This window comes from Tauraco erythrolophus, chromosome 2 (genome assembly GCF_009769465.1).
Source record: "Tauraco erythrolophus isolate bTauEry1 chromosome 2, bTauEry1.pri, whole genome shotgun sequence".
Lineage (NCBI taxonomy): Eukaryota > Metazoa > Chordata > Aves > Musophagiformes > Musophagidae > Tauraco > Tauraco erythrolophus.
Genome location: NC_141466.1, coordinates 69,742,768 through 69,764,939, shown reverse-complemented (window position 1 = coordinate 69,764,939; position 22,172 = coordinate 69,742,768). Strand labels below are relative to the sequence as shown.

At 48.9% G+C, this 22,172-nt stretch overlaps 1 protein-coding gene across 2 annotated transcripts in view; it reads right to left on the bottom strand.

Annotated features, from left to right (window-relative positions):
* Positions 1-22,172, bottom strand: part of XKR6 (XK related 6) — a 204,870-nt gene that overhangs the window by 78,442 nt on the left and 104,256 nt on the right. The gene's annotated exons all lie outside the window — the stretch shown is intronic.

Below are 22,172 nucleotides of genomic sequence, written 5' to 3'. Positions count from 1 at the left end.
ATCGGGAAGTGATGAATCATGTGAAATGGTGTCAGATCCCAGAAGAAAATCCCAAATCTCATGTCATAGAATCATAGAATGGTTTGGGTTGGAAGGGACCTTCAAGATCATCCAGTTCCAACCCCCCTGCCATGAGCAGGGACACCTTCCACTACACCAGGTTGCTCAAAGCCTCATCCAATCTGGCCTTGAATGCTTCCAGGGATGGGGCAGCCACAACTTCTCTGGGCAACCTGTTCCAGTGCCCCACCACCCTCAGAGGGAAGAATTTCTTTCTTATAGATAATCTAAATCCACCCTCTCCCAGTGCTGTGCCTTGGCCTCAAGACTGCTACCCCTCACCAAGCTCTGAAGGTTGCTATGGCTGGTGAGATTTCATTTTTCCAATGGGTGGCTGTCCACAGGCAAGGATTGCATTGTTAAAATCATCTATTTTACTGGAATGTTCCCATCTTGAGAAATATTTGAAATGTTCTGTAATCAAAAGAGGAGACTTCCTTTTTTTTGGATTAAGACTATTAACTGCTAAAACACTTTTTATTTTACAGGATTGGAATCAGAATGCTGCAATAATACCAACAAAACAGCTGCAAACAGCTGCAAAGTGAGGCCTGGATATTGATTAAAATATGTGTACGTGTATGTGTCTATATATATGTTGAGGAGTATCAGGGAGTGCAGGAGAGAGGTAGACTACTGGAATTGCACCCTACCATCCCTGAGACAAGTCCAACAGGCAGACAGGATGCACGATATGGAGGATCTCTTGTCCTCCCTCTGCTGAGATGAACACAGTGACCCAAAGGCTAGTAGGCAATGGTGACAAGTTCCTGGCTGGCACAACAGGCATGTCTCCTCTGTGACTACCACACCTTCCCAGGTGCCCTTGCCAAATAAGTAAGGATAGGTTCCTCTGTAAGTGGAACTGAACAGTAACGAGGATGATGGTTCATCTAGCTTGGAGGTGTTGCTGAGGTTAAGTCAGCCTATGCCCTGCTTCAAAACTGCTTCCAGAAAGAAGAAAAGATGAGTCATTGTCAAAGGAGACTCCCTTCCGAAGTGAACAGAAGGCTCAATATGCAGACCGGACCCACTTCTTAGGGAAGTCTGCTGGCTGCTCATGGCTTGGACGGTCATGTGCTTCACTGGGTAACAAACTGGCTGGATGTCTGGGGCCAAAGAGTTCTGGTGAATGGACTTAAATGCAGCTGGCGGCTGGTCACAAGTGGTGTTCTGCAGGACTCAGTACTGGGGTCAGTTCTGTGTAATACCTTTATCAATGATCTGGACGAAGGGATCAAGTGCACCCTCAGTAGGTTTGAAGATGACACCACGTTGGGCGGGAGTATTGATCTGCTTGAACATAGGAAGGCTCTCTAGAGGGATCTGGACAGGCTGGATTGATGGACCAAGGTCACTTGTATGAGGTTCAACAAAGCTAAGTGTTGGGTCCTGCACTTGTGTCTCAACAACCCCACACAATGCTACAGGCTTGGGGAAGGGTGGCTGGAAAGCTGCCTGGTGGAAAAGAACCTGAGGGTATTGGTCCACAGCCAGCTGAATATGAGCCAGCACTGTGCCCAGGTGACCAAGAAGGCCAATAGCATCCTGGCTTGTATCGGAAATAGTGTGGTCAGCAGGACTAGGAAAGTGACCATTCCCCTGTGCTCAGCACTGGTGAGGCCACACGTTGAATACTGTGTTCAGTTTTGGGCCCCTCACCACAAGAAAGACATTGAGGTGCTGGAGAGTGTCCATAGAAGGGCAATGGAGCTGGTGAAGGGTCTGGAGCACAAGTCTTATGAGGAGTGGCTGAGGGAACTGGGGGTGTTTAGCCTGGAGAAAAGGAGGCTGAGGGGAGACCTTATCGCTCTCTACAACTACCTGAAAGGAGGTTGTAGCAAGGTGGGTGTTCGTCTCCTCTTCCAAGTAACAAGTGATAGGACAAGATGAAATGGCCTCAAGTTGCATCAGGAGAGATTTAGATCAGATATTAGGAAAAATTTCTTCACTGAAAGGGTTGTCAAGCACTGGAACAGGCTGTCCAGGGCTGTGGTGGAGTCACCATTCCTGAAGATATTTAAAAGACATGTAGATGTAGTGCTTAGGGACAGGATTTAGTGGTGGATTTGGCAGTGCTAGGTTAATGGTTGGACTTTATGATCTTCAAGGTTTCTTCCAACCTAAACGATTCTATGATTCCACGTCTTTATAAACATCTACGCCTCTATATACATCTATATCTATATTTTTATCCATATCCACACAGCTATGCACACACACACACACACACACATGCATGCGCACTCTCCGTCTCTAATATATAAATTTTGCTAGTATAATTTCTGCAGCAAACTATTTCAGAAATCCAATTCCACAAGCATATCCTAAAGGTCAACTTCCTACATCCATTTGGTATGAACACAAAGTCTGAGTATTTCAATTCCCCCACACACCTTCAGTAATTACATATTTCGAGAAGCTCTTTGCACAGAGGAAAGCAAAGTGGGAGACAGGAGCAAGGCTGAAAGCGGAGCAGGGGAAGGAAAGAGAATATAACTCATCCTCATAGGTGAGACACGCATCCAAAAAGACTGGGATTTGTCCTAAAAAAACTTCCCACGCTCACGTTGGAAGACAGACAAGAGGGACCATAAAACCAAAGAGTTTAGAGAGGGGAATGAGCCTTTGCTTTGGCTTGTTCAGGGAGTTATTGATTCTTCTATGCATCTCACCAGTCTTCTAGTCGAGATCACTCATCCCACTCCTACAACATATTGGATATATAAATCTCAGGGGACGCACTGAAATGCTGTCCCTGCCTTCACAAAGGCCACTCTACGAGGGATGAGCATGTTATGCTGCAGGGCATGTGCAGGTTTGATAGAGGGTTGGCATTGCCTTTTCTTAATCATAATCGCCCTGTGGCAGAATCAAAATGGCACAAAAATCAGAGCAGAGGCCCCACAAAAAAATGCAAGGGTGCTAATGTAGGTCAGGATCTTCCCACAGGTTCACCAGCAGGGACATGTCCATGGTCCCTCAAGATCTTCCCCAAAGCATCTGCATGCCTAGGAAGGCACGAAGAAGAACTAGCTGGGTTTGCACCCAGCACCTGCTTTCTGAGTGAGCCCTTGGTTTTTGCATAAAAAAGATTTGAGAAGGTTTAAGACTTACTGTGTCTCTGGAGAGAAGTGTGTGAAAGCAGGTTCGGAAAGCACCTGTAGCAAGCTCTTGTTGGTGTTCCAAGGGCCTGATTCCCACCACTGGCTGCGTTAGGAGCATTCGGGAGCACTCACATGAAAGCTGGGGGTCACTGTAACCCATGTGCATCTTCTCGTTCCCACTGTCCTCTGAGAGACTCATAGAAGAGACAGGCATCAAACCGAAGGACCATCGAGAGGTCTCTTCTCTTTAGAGGTGACCAGTAGCAAGTGCCTAGGGAAGCTGCAGAAGGTGACCTTCTCTTGTGCCCAGCAGACACTGCAAATCAGCAGCGCAGAGACCCTCTGATGTACAGGCTGCACTGCTATCCACCAATGGTTGTGCCTTCCATGGACATCTGCTCCCTGTTCAAAGAGACTTCCAGTCCCAACTGCCACAGGACCCTGCAGCACCAAGTGCCACCATGCAATAACACTCTGCATTACCATGTATTTTTTTGAGTCTTGATCCTGATCATTTCACTGATTGCGCCAGGTCCTTTCATTGTGAACTTTTACAATTTTAGAGAACAGTCTCAGGCAACTCTGTTCCCTTTGTTCCTTAAAGTCATTCATCCTAAAGGGAACTGAGTCTTCAGGAGGCACCTGGTCCACAGCCTCAGGCTATGAGTCTCAAATCTGACACAAGTCCTAGTCCCAGATTAGCTACTGACCTTCTAAAGAGTGTTGCTTTCCTTGTGTGACCCGTATCCTTCAGGACAGGGATCATAACGTCAAAAATCTCTAAAAACATAGTGCAGCAAGGCTCCAACCTTAGCCTCTGCAAGCTCCTGTCACACAAACCAGACCCTGGCAGATATATCTCAGGTTTACCATTCATGGTAATGAGGAGGACACCTATGCCCTCTTTAAAGCAGGCATAGACCCATTTAGCTTCAGTCCTGATCTTCTTCACCAACCATTTTTCACTTTCAGTAACTCAGGTCGTGACTTGCCCATGCTCTCCACCCAGCTGTGTCCACCATCACGCACCCTGGGGACAAAAAAGGCCACTCCACTCCTGCTCATTTCCAACACAGTGTCCTGTATTCTGCAGCTTTCTCCCCTTTTACTCCCCTCATTTTATCCCTACTCCTGCTCATCGCTGGAGACAACAAAATAAGAGCAAAGGTGCTCCAGAGCCCGTATCCCAAACCTTTTCTGTGCCTGTTTGATGTAACAGCTGGGACACTATTGCTGCCCACCACGGCTTTGGCAGGGCCCCTTCTCCAGCAGGTAGCAGGATGCTCAGCCCCTGTGATGAGACTCGAGGGGATGCTGCCATCCATAGAATCACAGAATCATAGAATCATAGAATGGTTTGGGTTGGAAGGGACTTCAAAGATCATCTAGTTCCAACCCCCCTGCCATGGGCAGGGACACCCTCCCCTACACCAGGTTGCTCAAAGCCCCATCCAAGCTGGCCTTGAACGCTTCCAGGATGGGGCATCCACAACTTCTCTGGGCAATCTGCTCCAGTGCCTCACCACCCTTAGAGGGAAGAATTTCTTCCTTAGATCTAATATAAATATCCTTTCTTTCAGTTTAAAGCCATTGTCCCTTATTCTGTCACTACATGTCCTTGTCAAAAGCCCCTCTCCAGCTTTCTTGTATCCCCTTTAGGTACTGGAGGACTGCAATAAGATCACCCCGGAGCCTTCTCTTCTCCAGGCTGAACATCCCCAACTTTCTCAGCCTGTCTCTATAGCAGAGGTGCTCTAGCCCTCAGATCATGTCTGTGATGTTCCTCTGGACCCGCTCCAACAGTTCCATGTCCTTCTTGTGTTGGAGACCCCAGAGCTGAACGCAGTACTGCAGGGAGGGTTTCACGAGAGCGGAGTAGAGGGGCAGGTCCATATGGAAATTTGTACCGAGGGTGCAGGTTGCTGCCTCTGCTCAGCTGAAGGAACCCAGCTGTGCATCTGGCTCACTCCCACCACTCTTTCGCTGATGTGGATTGGCTGCTTGGGGTCGCACCATCCTGGGAACCTTCCTGGCTACCGGCTTTACTGGGTGGGCTGAGTTAGGAGACAAACAGAGGAAGCAAGTCTATAACTGCAACAGAGGGGAAAGCTGCAGGGGAGCCTATCTCTGAATGACAAACAGGAGCCGTAAAGGCAAGAAGAGGCTGAAGGAAAAGGGATAAACAGTGGCGAGTGTGGCTTGACCTGCTTCATTGCATGGGCTACAGCCAAGTGCCCTGCAGAAGGGGGAGGCAGGTCTCACTCCTTGCCCCTGATCTGACACAGCAGCACCAAAGCACTTTGCTGCAGCCACCCACTCGCCACACCTGGCCACATGCAAATCAGACCCGGACTTGAACTGTTATTGAAGAAGACCTTGTTGAGGCCAGAGCACCCTGATGGATTGCTGTGGCACTGATAAATCACCACTAAAGCAATGCTATAGTAATGCTTAGGGATGCTGACCAAGACTGGGACAGAGAGGAGATACTCTTGAGCCGATGTGGTCTGCTGAGTCTACAAGCGCTGAGAAATTAAGCCAAAGAGCAGTGACTCAACTTGCTCAATGCTCCTCTGGCCTGGATGATGCTGCCCTCAAGGAAATCAGCCTTCCAGGGGTGTGTGAGAAAGGACAGTACTCTCCCATGAAAAGAGAGAAGCAATGTTCCCTAGAAACACCGTGAATCATAGAATCATAGAACGATTTGGGTTGGAAGGGACCTCAAAGATCATCTAGTTCCAACTCCCCTGCCAGGGGACACCCTCCACTACACCAGGTTGCTCAAAGCCTCATCCAATCTGGCTTTGAACACTTCCAGGATGGGGCAGCCACAACTTCTTTGGGCAACCTGTTCCAGTGCCTCACCACCCTCAGAGGAAAGAATTTCTGCCTTAGATGTAACCAAAATCTCCCCTCTTTCAATTTAAATCCATTACTCCTTGTTCTATAACTACACGTCCTTGCAAAAAGTCCCTGAACTTCATGTACCAACTGTAGCTGGGAGCAGCCGGGCACCAGACTGGCTGATTTTGGGTTGCTCATTTTGCCTAAATTCAAAGGGAGCATCCCAAGGAAATGCAAATGGTTGGAAGCACATAGCTAGGAAGAGAAAACTCGAAGACCTTTTGGGTAAGAGATTAAAATTTTCCTACAGTGCCTTCTTCTGCCCTGTGTTCCCAGCCTCCTTGAAGGCTTGGGTACTTGTCGTTCTGAAGCTGGGGTGATCAAAAAAAAAAAGTCTGTGGCCTTTTTGGATAATATAATAAAGACTTAGACGGTTTTCGGACGTCATCTGCTGCCAGTAATCAGTGCTTCCCAGCTGCTGAGTCACAAATAGCTTGAAAAGTATTTCCAGTCCTTGCTCTCCTGAGAGCTAATCCCAGAATGGGCAGTCTTAAAAAAAACAAATCTCCAAATTACCAGAATGGCCCCAGAAATCTCTTTTAAGGAGATTAGTTAGATGTTGGTTCTGGATTGTCTTTAGCTCATTGCTTCCTCCTCTGTGTTCCCACCTCCTCTCTTTTCCCTGGACATCCTCATATGGTTGAAAAAGGTCATTCTTCTGTCCCTTATCTTGTCCTTGTGCTGGTGACAAACACAGCCGCAACCTCTGAACCAGCCCCACCCCCAACATCTCAGTACCTGCTCTCCTCCTGGCATGAGCTCTGCCTGTCTGCTCCCTCCCCATACCTGCCCTGTCCCCTTTCAATGTCTGTCCCTGACAGAAGATCAGATAAAACATTTCACTAAGCACAAAGATTTTTTTTTGTTTTTTTTTTTTTTTTTCCATTTTTCAGGGAGAACAGAGATGTTTCTGTGTGGGCTTGTCCACCAACTTTGCAAGTCACCCTTTAAACCAAACAGCCTTGGCATGGCTGTCTGCACAAGATCTTAACCCTGGTGTCCAAAGGGCTCCTCTAAGTTTGTCTTAAGCTTGTTCAAAATGGGTTTACCAGTATTACTAAGAAGAAACAGAAGAAATAACCAGCTCCTTTATGACACTTTTTTTAGGTGAATGCCAAGCACGCTGCAGGAGTCGTCATCATTAATTAAACAAAAAAAGAGGACAGCTGAAACCAACATGAGCGTGTCCATGCAGCTGTTTGCATCATTTTAAATTAATAAATAAACAAATGTTTTAGAGCTTCTTTTCCAGATCTGGCCCTAAAACCACCTCCACATGACCAAATCCTCACTCAACAAAGCAGAGTGGCTGCACCTGAGCTGCCTGTTGGGGATGGCCCCTGCGCTGGGCTGTGCTAGCTCCCAAACTCAACCCAGCAACTGTTTGGGTTGGTCCTCTTCAGCCAGGTCAAAGCTGTGTTAGCAATTACGGCACCATTTTAGTAGTGTGGATGACTGAGTTCCCTTGCACCTTTTAATTTGCTCATGTAGGTGAGGCTGAAGATGAAGACCATCTTTCAGGTAGGGCAGGAGACACCAGAAGCCCATCAGACCACTATAGCCCCATGTTGTCACGGTGTAAACCACACCTAAGCAGCTTGGTCCCAGTTAACAGCTGGTATGACTGGCTCGATTGGTGTCTCTGAAGTTGGAACTGACATGCCTGGAATTGCATAGCCCCAGCTAGGTTGAAGCTGCCCCAAGGCTAGGAAAATAGGAGAGGAAAGCTCAGTCTTTAGGGTCAGGTCCATATTACTAAACTCTCGCGCCCTCTAAAGAAGGGTGGCTGTATCCAGACACTTCATGGGGATGGTCATGGTCCCTGCCCCATGCCTGGGCATTATGTGGGTCAGTACTCACTGGTCTTGGCCAACTGGTGCCACGATAAATGAGAAATGTAGACAGTCAAATGACAGACCCTGTGCCAGAGCCCGGACACTGCGGTATTTACTGGCACAGACATTCTATGGCTCTCCCCACTTTCCTCTGGATGACCCACTGCTCTTTCCCTCTACTTGTAAGCCCAGTTTTTCTCTCCCAGGAACTCCCCAATTCCAGAAATCTCATTCTCCTTTCTTTTGCAAGGATTCAACATTTTAAGCAAACCCAGGACATGAGAAGACATGAGACATCCACAAGCAGACAGTTAGCAAGAGCAAAAGCCTCTATAACTCAGCAGAGAATATTTTTAACATTAACAATAATAACCGGATGGCCTGGCCTACAAAATCCTGCTACAGGGCATCCATCCCAATGTGGCAACGCTCCCGAGTGGCTGCTGGGACTCTCTGAACTAAGTTTAGCCCTGAAATGAGCTCAGGCCCCTTGCTGAGGTCTCTGACTCATGGTCTCCTAGCTGAGCCAGCGGAAGAGGTTGCCGCTTCCCCCTCCAGCCTGACGCTGATGACTCCTTTGCCATGGGTGGCTTTCCCTAAGCCAGAGCAGAAGATGCAAACGCACCCATGGGATGTGATGTGGACTTCATGTCCGCCCCATGATGACAGCAGGAGGCTCTGCTTGTGCTGAAAGCTTTGGCTCCAAGGGATCGGCGACTGTCCTGGGTTGCTCCCTGCTTTGTTTTCAGCTTTGTTTTTCTCATTACTGCTACTCCTCACATGAAAAAAAAACAAAACCCAGTGGCCAGAGTCAGACCATGTAGACAGCTTGGGGATGGAGTTTTTGCCCAGGGTCACCTATCAAGGGTTGCAGCAAGTTCTTGCGAGACCCTGCCCCAGGGCTTGCAGCCAGTACCTGCCCAGGAGAAGATGTCCAGGGAAGGGCTTTGGTGTTCCCCGGTGATGCTCCTGGGTGACATCCCAGCATCATCCCAGGCTTTGGGACTCCCATGCTACGTTCATCATCCCGTGGCTGCCCTGACTGTGGTTCTCCCCAGGGAGCATCGGCTCCTCCCAATCCTTCCCCTGCTACGAATGCAGCGGTCAGAGCTGAGCTCTAAGCACCGACCAGGAGGCCTTCAAGGACATCTTTACAAAGTATAATGAGACGTGGAGAATAAGGAAATAAATAAGGAATAAATGGAGGGGGGGACACCCCAGGAATCTCACAGCCATCACTAGGAATATGCACAGGCGAAGGAGAAGGAGGGGCAGTGAGGGGCAAGCTTGCTATTTTAAGGACAAGCTCCAATAGTAAAGTAATCATCTCCCAAGCAATGCTATTTTCTGGATCCGTGCCCTCAAGTCAGCACGAAGCCACCGTGCTTTCTATTCCAGTCACACCCAACGCTTCTCACCAATCTATCCATCTTAATCCGAGCCCTGGCAGCCGCACAGCCCTGTTGGGGTGGAGGGGTGCCCAGAGATGGGGGGATGTCGAGCTGGGTGCATCCGTGCCAGCCCACCCGTGGGCACACCGGACCATCCTTGCCAGCACCTGTCCCCCCGGGGCGGGATGCTCCTTTCATCCGCATCATTGCTGCTGCTGGACAAAATGCCTCCCACGTAATCAGTTCCCAGCCTCCCTCTCCTCCTCCTCCCCTCCGTCGCTCTCCTCCTTCCATCCCCTCCTCTAGTGCACCACGGCTACAGATAAAGGGATCGGTCCTGCAGTGACGAGGTCATTTCGGGAACTGCTGCCGCTGGAACGGTGAAGGTTTGCACGCACAAAAATCCTGTCCCCGCTGCGGCATCGAGCGACAGGTCCGGCTGCCCACAGGGAGCCAAGGAGATGCCGGGATGCTTCACCCAAGTTATATACCCGCATCCCTCCTCACTGCCATCCCACTACAGTGCCTTGCATGTCATGTCCCCCCATTTCATGGGGGGCGAAGAGCCCCAGTCTGCCATCCAAAAGGCACCTGCAAAACTCCAAGGCCTGCTCAGCACGGAGACACGGGCACAGCACAAAGCCTCTTCACCCCCTCTATGAGCATCACGTCCCCAACTTCCCATCCCCACATCCCTCCCCGCTCCCTTCTCCCTCCGTCCAGGGCGTCCAGCCCCAACCAGCCCACAGCATCACAAAAAGCTCTTCTCTCTATTCATGGCACAAGCACGGTGCAATCAGGCAGGAGCTGCACTTCACGCTGCAAGGATTTCCCCACAAACTTCACCTTCAAAAGCCCAGGTCCCCAAAGCCCGGAGGCGTGAGGTTTCCTTCTGCTCGGTGCTAACAAGTGGTCAGGAGCTTGGGGTTTTTTGTATTGTTTCCTAAATATAACATTTCTTCAGAAGTCCAAGAGATTAAAAGCCCAGCTGACTTCTAAAAATGATGTTTATATGGAGCACAAAAGGATCTGGACTTTAAATAAGGGTATATACACACACACACGGATGCAATATGTTCTCACGCAAACACGCTTACAGAAGGACCCTCCTGGACACAAATTAACCTCTATTTATGCTTTGGGAGCAAACTTTCCCTGCGGCTGTGTGCTTCCTGCTTACCCAGACAATACCTAAATGGTAATCAGTGCAATAAAAAACATACTGCATTGAAAAGCCCAATCTACCCAGGCAATTTTGGTGCCCTTTGTTCCCAGACACTTGGATTCGAACCCTGTTTTTTCCATCAGAGTGCACAAAAGCCCTGAGCTCTGAGGCATGCCTCCCTCTGTGCCTCAGTTTCCCCAGGGGCCTCACGGGCTCAGCACCAGCACTGAAGTCAGATGACACAGCCACAAGTTCTGCGACACGTCCAAGATCTGTTTCTCTAAATAAATCATCCACAAACCAAAAAACAAAGTTGAGAAAATGTTTGGGGTTTTTTTAGGGGGGGAAAGATTTTTTTTTGAGAATTTTTTAAAATTATATTGAACATGATCCAAAAACTAGACAGAAACCAGTCACAAGTGACCCGAAGTTTAAAGACATGACCTCATAATTTCTCCCAAAGTCATGGACCAGTTCAAATAGAGGCATTAATCAAGGTCCTTCACCAAGAGTTTTGTGGTCCACAGGTGATTGAGATTTGGTCTTTACATTCATTTCCCCGTTAGCACCTTTTCCCCCCCTTCCCACCCCTCTTGTCTCCAGCTCATCACAGCATTTAGCAAGGCTATGTTCTTTCAATATATTTGTAAATAAATATTTATTTATACATTCAGTAGGTGAGTTTGAGTCAATGAAGCTGAGGAGGAGGAAGCAGAAGAGGAGGAGGAGAAAGAAGAAGAAGAGGAAGAAGAGGAAACAGAAGAGAAGGAGGATGAAGAAGAAAGAGGTAGAGAAGGAAGAAGAGGAGGAAGAAGAAGAAGAGGAAGAAGAAGAAGAAGAAGAGGAAGAAGAGGAAGCAGAAGAGAAGGAGGATGAAGAAGAAAGAGGTAGAGAAGGAAGAAGAGGAGGAGGAAGAAGAAGAAGAAGAGGAAGAAGAAGAAGAAGAGGAGGAGGAGCAAGGATGACTGTTTGCAAGGGGCTGCACCTGCTGCAGGTGGGAGATGCTCAGAGATTATAGCACTACCGGTAAAATCAACTCCAGGGTCCCTTTCTTGATCCCACCCGGCCCCAATAGGCCATATCCAGACTGTCCAACTCTCATATCCTGCCAAACTGCCTGGGCTAAGTCCTCACCCCAGAAATCAGGATTTAGGTGCCCTAATAGAGTATATCCAGATGTATATATCCAGAAATAATGAAACCTGGAAATTTTTAAGGCTTTTCCTGACCTCTAAAAAAGTGGAGAGAGAGAAAAAAAAACCCACAAAACCAAAAACAACAAAAAAGGCAGAACAAAACCAAACATCTAACAAAATAACAGAATACGATCCTGCTACAGAGTCATTCCAGGTCCCCAGGACTAAATTGGAGCAAGTCCCCAGGAGTCACTTGAGCAGCAGAAAAGAGGCAGAGTGCTGCAAGAGCCAGTTATACACCCTGCAGCTGGCAAAATAATAATAACAGTAATAATAATAATAAGCCATGTCCAATCAGCTCTAATATCCATCACCACCATCAGGTTCAATGCAGGATTAAGAACTGGAAGTGAATAAATATGCCTGTGATTTCCATTGCATTTAGAGACTGATTGGAAATCCCAGAGGAGGCATTTTTTCAGCTACAGATGGATTTCAGTCCCTTCTCCAAGCCGGGGCCGCTGCGGCTCTCTTGGCTGCACTCTTGTCTCTCCCAGTATCTGACCCTACTCCTCTTCCTCACCTCTCACTTGAGTTGTGCTTCGTCTGTAGCTGGGGTCATGTCGGGCTGTAGAACAAGCTAGAGGGGCAAAGCCAACTGTCTCATGCATTAACAAAATTAAGGACTTGCTCTATCCTCTGTTAGTGACCCCCCCCGCCTCGGCTCGGATTTATCCTACCTAAATATAGGCACGTAAACAAGGGCTCACATTAGAGCCTAATATTTAGTAGGATAAACCAGGGCTCATCTTGGTGCTGGTGAAATACTCATCCAAAGCCCAGATGGGGATTCATTCTCTGACTTGGCCAAGATTTTGAGTTGAGCCCACAATTAAGACCTTGTGGTACTCTTCATGGATCAGCCAGGAAAAGGCAGCAGTAAATCTCTGACTGCTCAGGCACCTTCTTCTCCAACCAGCCCCCATTGTGAGGCCTTTTGACCCCATGGCAATACAGTAAGATCACATAACTTATTTTCCTCGTGGTGGTCTCATCAACGCTCCTAATAAATGCAATTCCACTTTGCCTTTTGGTAGTCAAAGGACTTCTGCAGGTTTCAGTGCCCTGTCCTCAAAATTCATGGAAAGCAATGGGAACATCCTCAGCAAGGCAATGTAGGTATGGGAAGATCTGGAGAAGCTGGGCCGAGGAGTGGGATCTTGCTGAGGAGTGTGGCACCTACCTTTAGATGTCTGCTAGGTGAGAGGAGAAAAAGGTAACAAAAGGGCTGAGGGTGAGACAAGAACAGGGAGGGACCACCCATGGCCCATGGCCCCAGGCAAAACAGACTTGGCTTGGGGACAAATCAATTAATTTATTAACAGTTACTTGAGAGGGTAAAAAGAAACAAAGCCAGATCTTAAAAACACCACCTCCCCACCCCTCCCTCCTTCCGGCTCTCCCTCCTTGCCAGCAGCGCAGGGGACAGAGAATGGGGGGTGCAGGTCAGTTCATCACACGCTGTTTCTGCTGCTCCTTTTCTCAAAGGAGGAGGACTCCTCACACTCTTTTTCTCTGCTTCAGTGGATCCCCTCCTCACGGGACAGTCCACAGACTTCTCCAACCTGAGTCCTTCCCACAGGATGTAATCCTGACCCATCAGATCGTTCTGGTGCAGGCTGTTACCACAGTCACGGATTCTGAGGGAGCTGCCACCTGCTCCACCGTGGGGTTCTCCACGAGCTTCAGATGCCTCTTCGCCTCATCGTCAGCCTCCAGCAGACAATGCTCTACGCCCTTCCTCAGGCTCAGCCATCTCTGCTCCAGCGGGAGCTTCTCCCCGGGATGCGGTGGGTCTGTGCCCCACCAAGTCTGCCATGACTGCGGGGGGCCACTGCCGCCTCACCGCGGGCTGAGGGCAATCCCCGCTCCAGCATCAGGAGAAGATGTCCAGGGAAGGAGGGATCCGACCTGTCCAGAGACCAGTCCAATCGTTTTTGGTGCCCAGGAAGTTACAGGGTGTGAAGTCCCTCTCCTGCTACCAAAAACTCCATCACATAAACCCATCACACCACCAAAATTGCTAAATGGTCATACTGACCCAAAGCCATCCAGGGCTCAAGGTGAGGGTGAGCACAGCTCACGGGACTCCCTAAAGTGTCGTTCCCATGGCTGCACTGCAGCGTTCCCTCCACACGCCCCGACATCCACGTGCGAACCTCATCCAGGAATCATGGATGCATTGACAGTGGGAATTCTGTGTTACTCCTCCGCTGTGGATTCTCTTTCTTTCTTCACCAAGAATCTGATTTTTTTTTTCTTTCTTTTGTTTTGTTTTTTTTTTTCTGGTGCTACAAGGAGGAACGAGTTGACTCAGAGAAGGAACAGTGTAGACAGATCTATCAACTTCATCCTAGCCAGTGGGGAGGAGCCGAGCTGGCAAGCTTCCGAGCCCCGGCATGGAAAGCAGCAGTAAGATGTCTCTACCTTGGGGGGATCTCTGCATTGAGGGATGACGGGAGAGCCCCTCAGCCCCCCTGCCTCCCCGAATCCTCCGCACTCTCAGCATACCCTCTCCGCCTCCGCACCAACTCTCCCGTTACCGTGACAACGGTTGGCTCACATGAGCCTCTCCGAGACACAGTGCTCACCCACCCCAGCGCAAAGCACAGCCTGCGGTGCATGTGCATCCTACTGTCGCGGACTGCCTGTGTCTTCCTCCAGAGGGTCGCAACCAAACGACTGTTGCGACCACAAGGTATCTCACAATCCGAAGGCTCTTCTAATCTCCAACAGAGAGCTCCCACTCGCCGCTCTCTCGAGGGCTCCTACCTCTCCAAACTCCAGGAGGGAAATGCCCCACTCCCTCTTGGGAGTGCCCCGCCTTTAAGCTTCCCATAGGTCACGTGGCCTCCGGCCAACCAACGTGACTCAGCACCTGTCTTGATGAGGCACAGGTGCTTCTCATGTAGCAGCCGGGAAACTTCCCCGACAATTCCCCCTTTTCTTTTAAAAAAAAAAAAAATTGCCTCGCAGCCTTTAGGGGTTTCCAACGTTTCAGTTCCATTTTCCGTCGCCGTTTGTTAAACACCTTGGGACCGGGTCATGGGGAAGTCGTTCTCATATTTTTTTATCATACCACGTTGGCGGTGGATATATCCATTGTTCTGACGACGATGGATACATCCACCCTGGCTGCTCTGGCTGCTTTAGCATTCCCTCTGCGGTCTTTTCCGGACTGTTCTGCGGCTGTTGCAGCGTTCCCGCAAAGGGCTTGCCTGGGCCATAAGACGTCTGTACACGCTTTCTCTTTCTGCTGTTTCCCGACCGGCCGTTTGATTTGCAGTTTTTGGCGAGATGACCTATTTTCCCACAAATATAGCATCTTTGTTTGGTTAGAGCCGTGGCCAATGTGGTCATCTCGCTTTTTACGGGCCCGACTTTCGCACAAGCGATCACCATTTCTTCTAGGGAGGGGTCCCCTGGCAATACTTCAATAACTCTTCGACAATCGGGGTTGGCGTTGTCCTTTGCCAACTGTTTTGTCAGTAGTGCCCGTAGTCTACTGTCAAATATCTGCTTTTCTATTGCCCCCTGCAATCTCTCAACGAACTGTAGAAAAGGTTCGTTGGCCCCCTGTTTAATTGTTGAATATTTTGCCTTAGGCTCGGCCATTTCTGTTGTACGTAATAGTGCCTGCATCCCTATTTGTTTAACCTGTTCGAGGATCTGGGGATGCCATTAAGCCTGTATTGCCGGGTTACTAAATACTTGACCCGTTCCCATCAATACATCGGTACCTATAGCATAGCATGGGTCACTTTGGGGTAATTGAATATTCTGTAATGCCTGCTGGTCGGCCAATTGTCTCCAGACATTTGTGAAAACGGAGCGCTGCACCGGTTGGAACATGACCTGGGCTAGATGCTGAAAATCGTACGGCACCAAAGTTTCTAAGTTTAATAGTCGTAATAGTTGTGTCACCGCCGGTGAGTTTGGTCCGTATCGCGCTACCGCTTTCTGCATGTCCTGGATCACTTTCCACGACCAGCCCAAATGTTTATTGGGCTGGTTAGCACCCGGGAGGGCCAGTTCTACGGGAAACGCACTTGGCTCTCCTTCCATTTTCATTACCGATAGTTTTTTATTACTAACTGGTAACCCCAAGGCTTGTATCAAGTTCCAGTCCCCGGCCTCTATTGCCTCTTTCTTAACTTCGTTCCAGAAAAGTACTGGATCACGCTGAGCTGTCATGGCAGGCGGGGTAATTTCTGTCATTTCTAACTGTGGAGCGGGGGATAAGCATGTCTCTAGAGGGGCCGGCGGGGCGGATTTTGGCGACTTTTTCTCTGGTGGAGAAACCGGTGGAAACTTTCCAGCTGAACTGTCGCTTGCTTTAGGGGTTTCTCCTGACATTTCCTTCACTGCAGGGGGGGTCATGGCCTGCTGCAACATGTTCACTACGGTTGCTAACTGCTGGGATATACCTTGCAGCATTGTCATGGCCTGTCGTACTAATACCGGCTGCATTGCTCGTACTTGTGCCATGTATGTCGCCGGATATGAATTTGCCAGGGGTGGGGTTATTAAATCAAACGGCGGAGCTGTAGGCTCGATATCTCCTGAGGAGGAAGGGGGGGTTGCTGGGGCAAAGGGTGGGGGACGCTCCAGTATCTCCTGGAGGGTGGGGCAAAGTTCCTGCATAGTCCCCGCTACTTTGTTGACCTCTGTGAACAGTGAGGACACGTCTAGTTCATTGTCCACACTGTTTCCCTCAGACAATTCGTTGCCCCCTTCGTATCCTTCGCTTGCGGATACATAATCTGTAAATTCCTCTTCCTCCTCTTCTGCTGACCCCTTTTGAATTATATTATCTAGGGTCTCCCATGTACGCAGAAGGTTGGTCCGGCCTCTTTGATTAACCACGGCTTCATAAAGTAACTTATCCCCTAGCTTTTTCCAAAGTTCTAGGTTAAAGGTGCAGGTAAGGTTGAATAGATCTTCGTGCCCCGCTGCCCAGTTAAGTAAACTATATAGGTCTTCATTACCTATGTTAAGCCCCGCAGCCATCCCTGCAGATTTGAGAAAGGTGAAGGTTTGATTTTCCTTGACAAAGTTCTGGCCCATTTTTAGCCCCCAGCAGCTCACCTTGTTTCAGGCGTCTAGGTTGAAACAGATCAATTCACAGCTCTCCTGCTGCTCTCGAGCTTCACTGGGTTTTATCTCCACCGCAGCTCACCCTGCGGTCCAGGCAGTTCGCGTTTCGACGAATCACGTCGGGGTCACCAGATGTCGCGGACTGCCTGTGTCTTCCTCCAGAGGGTCGCAACCAAACGACTGTTGCGACCACAAGGTATCTCACAATCCGAAGGCTCTTCTAATCTCCAACAGAGAGCTCCCACTCGCCGCTCTCTCGAGGGCTCCTACCTCTCCAAACTCCAGGAGGGAAATGCCCCACTCCCTCTTGGGAGTGCCCCGCCTTTAAGCTTCCCATAGGTCACGTGGCCTCCGGCCAACCAACGTGACTCAGCACCTGTCTTGATGAGGCACAGGTGCTTCTCATGTAGCAGCCGGGAAACTTCCCCGACATCCTACGTGGGATTTTGCGGGGTCGCCACCAAGCCAACGGCCTTGAGCTGGGTGCTTGGAGGAATTGCTCCAAATTGCGGTTGAATCTTGGAGCGGAAAGAAGCCTGCTAGGTTGAGCATCATCTCTTTTACCAAGCTCCTTGGAAAGACTATCAGAAGAGATGGATGCTGAGAGCAATTGGGATGCAGGAAGGACAAAGTGGCAAACCTTTGCAGGGCTTGAGGCCAGAGCTGATGCTGAGGTTACACCTCCACAATGGAATAAACCCATGTTGGACCCTGGGCTCCAGCCCTGAGGCCTGGCCATGTCCACACTATAAATCCCACCAGTTAGAGAAGGTCCCTGGCCCATGCCAACTACTGAGCTGTGCCAGGGATGGTTTGGGTAAGTCCGAGTTGGCCAGGGATGAAATGGTGCTAGGGATGGTGGTGGGAGCATAAGGGTAGAGAAGACTGAACTCCAGCCCTTGTGTCCTGACTCTGTTTCATTTACAACTTATAATAATCAATCACTCAGCCATGGCAGGGCCTGGGCAAACCTGAGCACATCTCCTGGCTGATGGCAGAACTTTTAATTCATCGGTACTAACATCAGGGCAGGTGCCTGAAGCAATAGTAGTGACTTTCATCAACAAAGGAATTCAGATGGTGACTCACATAACACCCTTTCAGTTGCTTGCCCTCTGCCCCAGGGGATAGATTCAAATGCCAGCTACTTTGGCTAAAAGCCACCAAGGACATGAAGACACCTCTATAGACACTGGTAGGAGTGTTTTCAGCAAGCATGGGCTATGCCTAGGAAAGCGCCCAGATGGTGGGACAAAAGAGTATGGAGGACTTCAATTAGTGCAGGTGGAAAAGGGACCATGAAGCAGTGCCCAGAGATAGAGAGGGGACATGCAAGTTGGCTGGGGCAATCACTAGCTTTGCACATCCCCACTGAGCAGTTCTGAACCAGGAGTGAGGGCAGGGAGGAGAAAGCAGGGAACACACTCCCCGAAACAAGCATGGCTCATTTAGTTGTATTACTAATGACTGGGAAACTTGGCAGCCCTGTAACCTGGAGCACAAGAAAACAGTTGAGGAAACATCCCATTCTTGCAGGTCTTCTCCCCATCCCAGTCTTCTGCATCAATGACCAATAAGGTGTAAGGAGGACTTTGCCAGCACAGTCCTTGGGCACAGTCTTGGCCCAGACCAACAAGCGCTGTCCCAAACTGTCCCATCATATGGGCCCTAAAGAGGACACAGGACCAGCTGCTACAAAGAGCCAACACAGACAGGTTGTCCCATTTGGTCTCAATCTTACATCTCCACAAACACCACAAAAATAGGCACCTGGGTAGAAAAGAGAAAGGTAGGCAGACAAAGGTAAAGAGAGGGCACACATTTCATCCTCCTTTTCTCAAGGAAAAGACTGTCCTGTGGTCTTACCCCCGCAGAAGATATCAGTGAATCCAAGTGGGGTGGACAGCCCTAACCAAGCTTCAGTTGAAACGTGCACCTTCTGAAAAACTCATCACAGGGAGTCTGAGAAACCACACTTTATGGTTCACTTGTGTGGGAAAATAACTAAAACTGAGGAAATGGAGAAATACTGCTTCACAAAGTTCAGCTCAAATGCTGTAATATTAGAGCAGCTTTGAGGTGAGACACAGTTGCTGCACCCAGGAACAGAGTGCACTTGGAATGGACAAGGCCTGCTGGTCGAATGGAATGTGCAATATCCTTGAAGTGGGGAGTAGAGTGGTACAGAGGTACCACGGCTCATCTCTGTTATCGGGGATAAAGAGTGTCCGGTGAAGATAACTGCATAGGTGCCATCAAGAAAGATGGATTACAACTGCTGCCTCAGCAGTGATGGTGAAATTGTGTCCTGAAGCTGAACTTTGCTCATTATAATGCCATTTTAATACCAAAACACACCTCCATCTCAAAAGCAACCCACCTCCGGACTGCAACCACCCCTCACTGAGCATGTGCTCTGAAATTCGTTTAACCTGTACCTTTAAATCGAAGCGAGGAAAATTTACACCAATCCTAACAAAGGTATGTATGACTAGAGTCACTCGAGCTCCACCTGAAAGTAAAGAAATAGTATAAAATGGCAAAAGAGAAGGGGGATGTTAGGGGTGAAGACCACCATCTAAACGTCTGGGATCAGTCAACGAGCTGGACCTCTCTTCTCCCCCCCATAGGGACGCCTATTGGGTAAGAGCTCTGTGTTATGCGCATTTACTTACTAACATCTTGCTAGCTATTTAGTATTATCACTGATCAGTTCTAGTTTTTCATAGAATTTCATAGAATTTCATAGAATTTCTAGGTTGGAAAAGACCTTAGAGATCATCCAGTCCAACCGTCCCTAATCCCCCATTAAACCATATCCCTAAGCAGTTCATCCACCCTTTTCTTAAACACATCCAGGGATGGGGACTCAACCACCTCCCTGGGCAGCCTATTCCAGTGGCTGACAACCCTTTCACAGAAGAAATACTTTCTAACATCCAACCTGAACCTCCCCTGACTAAGCTTATATCCATTTCCTCTTGTTCTATCACCCATCACTAATGTAAAGAGCCCTTCCCCCACCTCCCCACCAGCCCTTCTCAAGTATTTGTAGGCTGTAATCAGGTCTCCCCTCAGCCTGCTCTTCTCTAGGCTAAACAGCCCCAACTCCCTCAGACGCTCCTCATAAGTTTTATTTTCCAGCCCCTTGACCAGTTTAGTCGCCCTTCTTTGGACTCGCTCCAGGAGCTCAATATCTCTCTTAAAGCGAGGGGCCCAAAACTGGACACAATATTCCAGGTGCGGCCTCACCAGTGCCGAGTACAGGGGCAGGATCACTTCCCTGCTCCTGCTGGTCACACTATTCTTGATACACGCCAGTATCCCATTGGCCTTTTTGGCCACCTGGGCACACTGCTGGCTCATATCAAGCCGGTAGTCAACCAACACCCCCAGGTCCTTCTCCGCCAGGCAGCTCTCCAGCCACTCCTCCCCGAGCCTATAGCGATGCTTGGGGTTTTTATACCCCAAGTGAAGGACTCTGCACTTGGCCTTATTAAAGCTCATGCCATTGGCCTCAGCCCAACGATCCAGTCTGTTCAAATCCCTCTGAAGGGCCTTCCTACCCTCTCCCAGCTTGGTGTCATCCACAAACTTACTTACTTTTATATTATTCCAAATCAAATCTGTTTTCGCAGTCAGTCCCTATCACCAGCTATCTTCAAATCTGTATCCTGTCACGGGCATATGTAATAAAATTTCTTATATATATATAAATATAAGTTTCCAGAAACTCCATAATTGATATAGAGGATCTAAGGGGTTTCGCCCATTGCGCTGCCCATGAGGTCCCTAAACAGGTTAGACAAACACCATTCAACTCGTGCCGTTCAAGGGGCACAGGCGGGTCAGGCACAAGGGTTTTGTCTTTCTTGGGAAGCTGGTAGACTGGTCAAATTGCTCCCTGACCTCTATTGGTCTGACCTTGTGTCATAACATGACAACTTGACTCCACCAGAAATCTCTGAGACAACATTTTGAACTCTGCTACAGCAAAAACAGGAACAGGAAAGGGGTAAGAGCAGAGCATGTTGAAAGGGAGGTGACATCCGTAACCACCATAAGGACATGGGTATAGGAAAAGCTATGATGACTTATTTTCCTCATTCCCATTAATTTGGGCAAACCTGAGCTGGATCGAAGATCCCTTTGCTTTCCCATTCGGGCTCAGGGTTGGACACCAGCAATACATACTGCTGCCTGCCCTGGCCTATGGAAATAAATCAACAGAGGGGAAAGCACAGCTCAGTGTGAACCTTGGACCATCAGAAAGGGAGTTAATTAGCCCCCCTGCAGCTAATTATTGCTATGAGATCAAGCATTTTGTGCTCTTCGGAGAATGCCAGCCATTCAATGGAAAGACAAGGGGGGAAAAAGGAAAAAAAAAAGAAAAAAGAAAAAAAAACATTGCACTGTCGCTGCTGGAATTTGTTTGCAAGACCACTTTATCAGTGTCAAGAGAAAGGCAGGCTGTTTTACACTGCAGGGGTCCAAATTGCTCAACTTACTAAAAGGCAGCTTGCTGAGGGGTGAGAGCCTGCTGCTACCAGCTGAGATTGTTCCTACCGGGGCCCAAAGGCGATGGAGACGTTACTTGGGGCAGCCAAATTCCCAGTGCGTGAAGGAAGGGACTGGCATGGGTAACTCTTCTGTACCACGTGGAGAGTCATGTTTTAACATGGGTCGGGAACAGAGCCCACTTCAAGATCTGGACCCTTTGACCTCGGTGGGAATACCAGCACCAGTGAAATATAGGGTTGACCTCATCGACATTGAGAAAAAAGCTCAGATTCACTTGGTTGCCAGAACAAACACTGAGCACCTGTACTTAACAGCGTGAAGATACAACTATATATTACATATATACACACACACACAAAGTTGTCCCTACCATTAAAATTTCATTGCAAGGAGTGAACCAGGAATAACCATTATCAATTATATATTACACGCTGCTTTAGTCTAAAAGAAATCTAATGGCTCGGGGGTTCTGCTGCGAGAAGGAGTTTCTCTTGCAAGGTTTCAAGCTGGTTGTGTTGAGGAGCTTTCTGAGTCACTACACATCTGCTCAGCACCACCCACCCAGCCCTGTATCAGTATGATGGGGAAATCCAGCCCAGGAGGTGCCTTATGGACTGTTTCCCCTGGCTCCATGCAGGTCATGCTGGATTATGGATCCCTCTGTGGGATCCCCCTGTAGGACAGGACAGGGGCTGAGGACTGGATCTTATGGCTTTCAGAGGGGTTATTCTGTAGAGATCTCAGCTCTCTATCCGGATAATGCCACTATGCCATGAGTCTCCGGCCCTAGTGCTCTCTCCACATGGATATTTTGCACCCTGGCCTTCATGGACAGCCTTGCTCTCAGTTTATCATTGTACGGGTACCAAAGCCCCTTACGTGAGTCACCTCGTCAC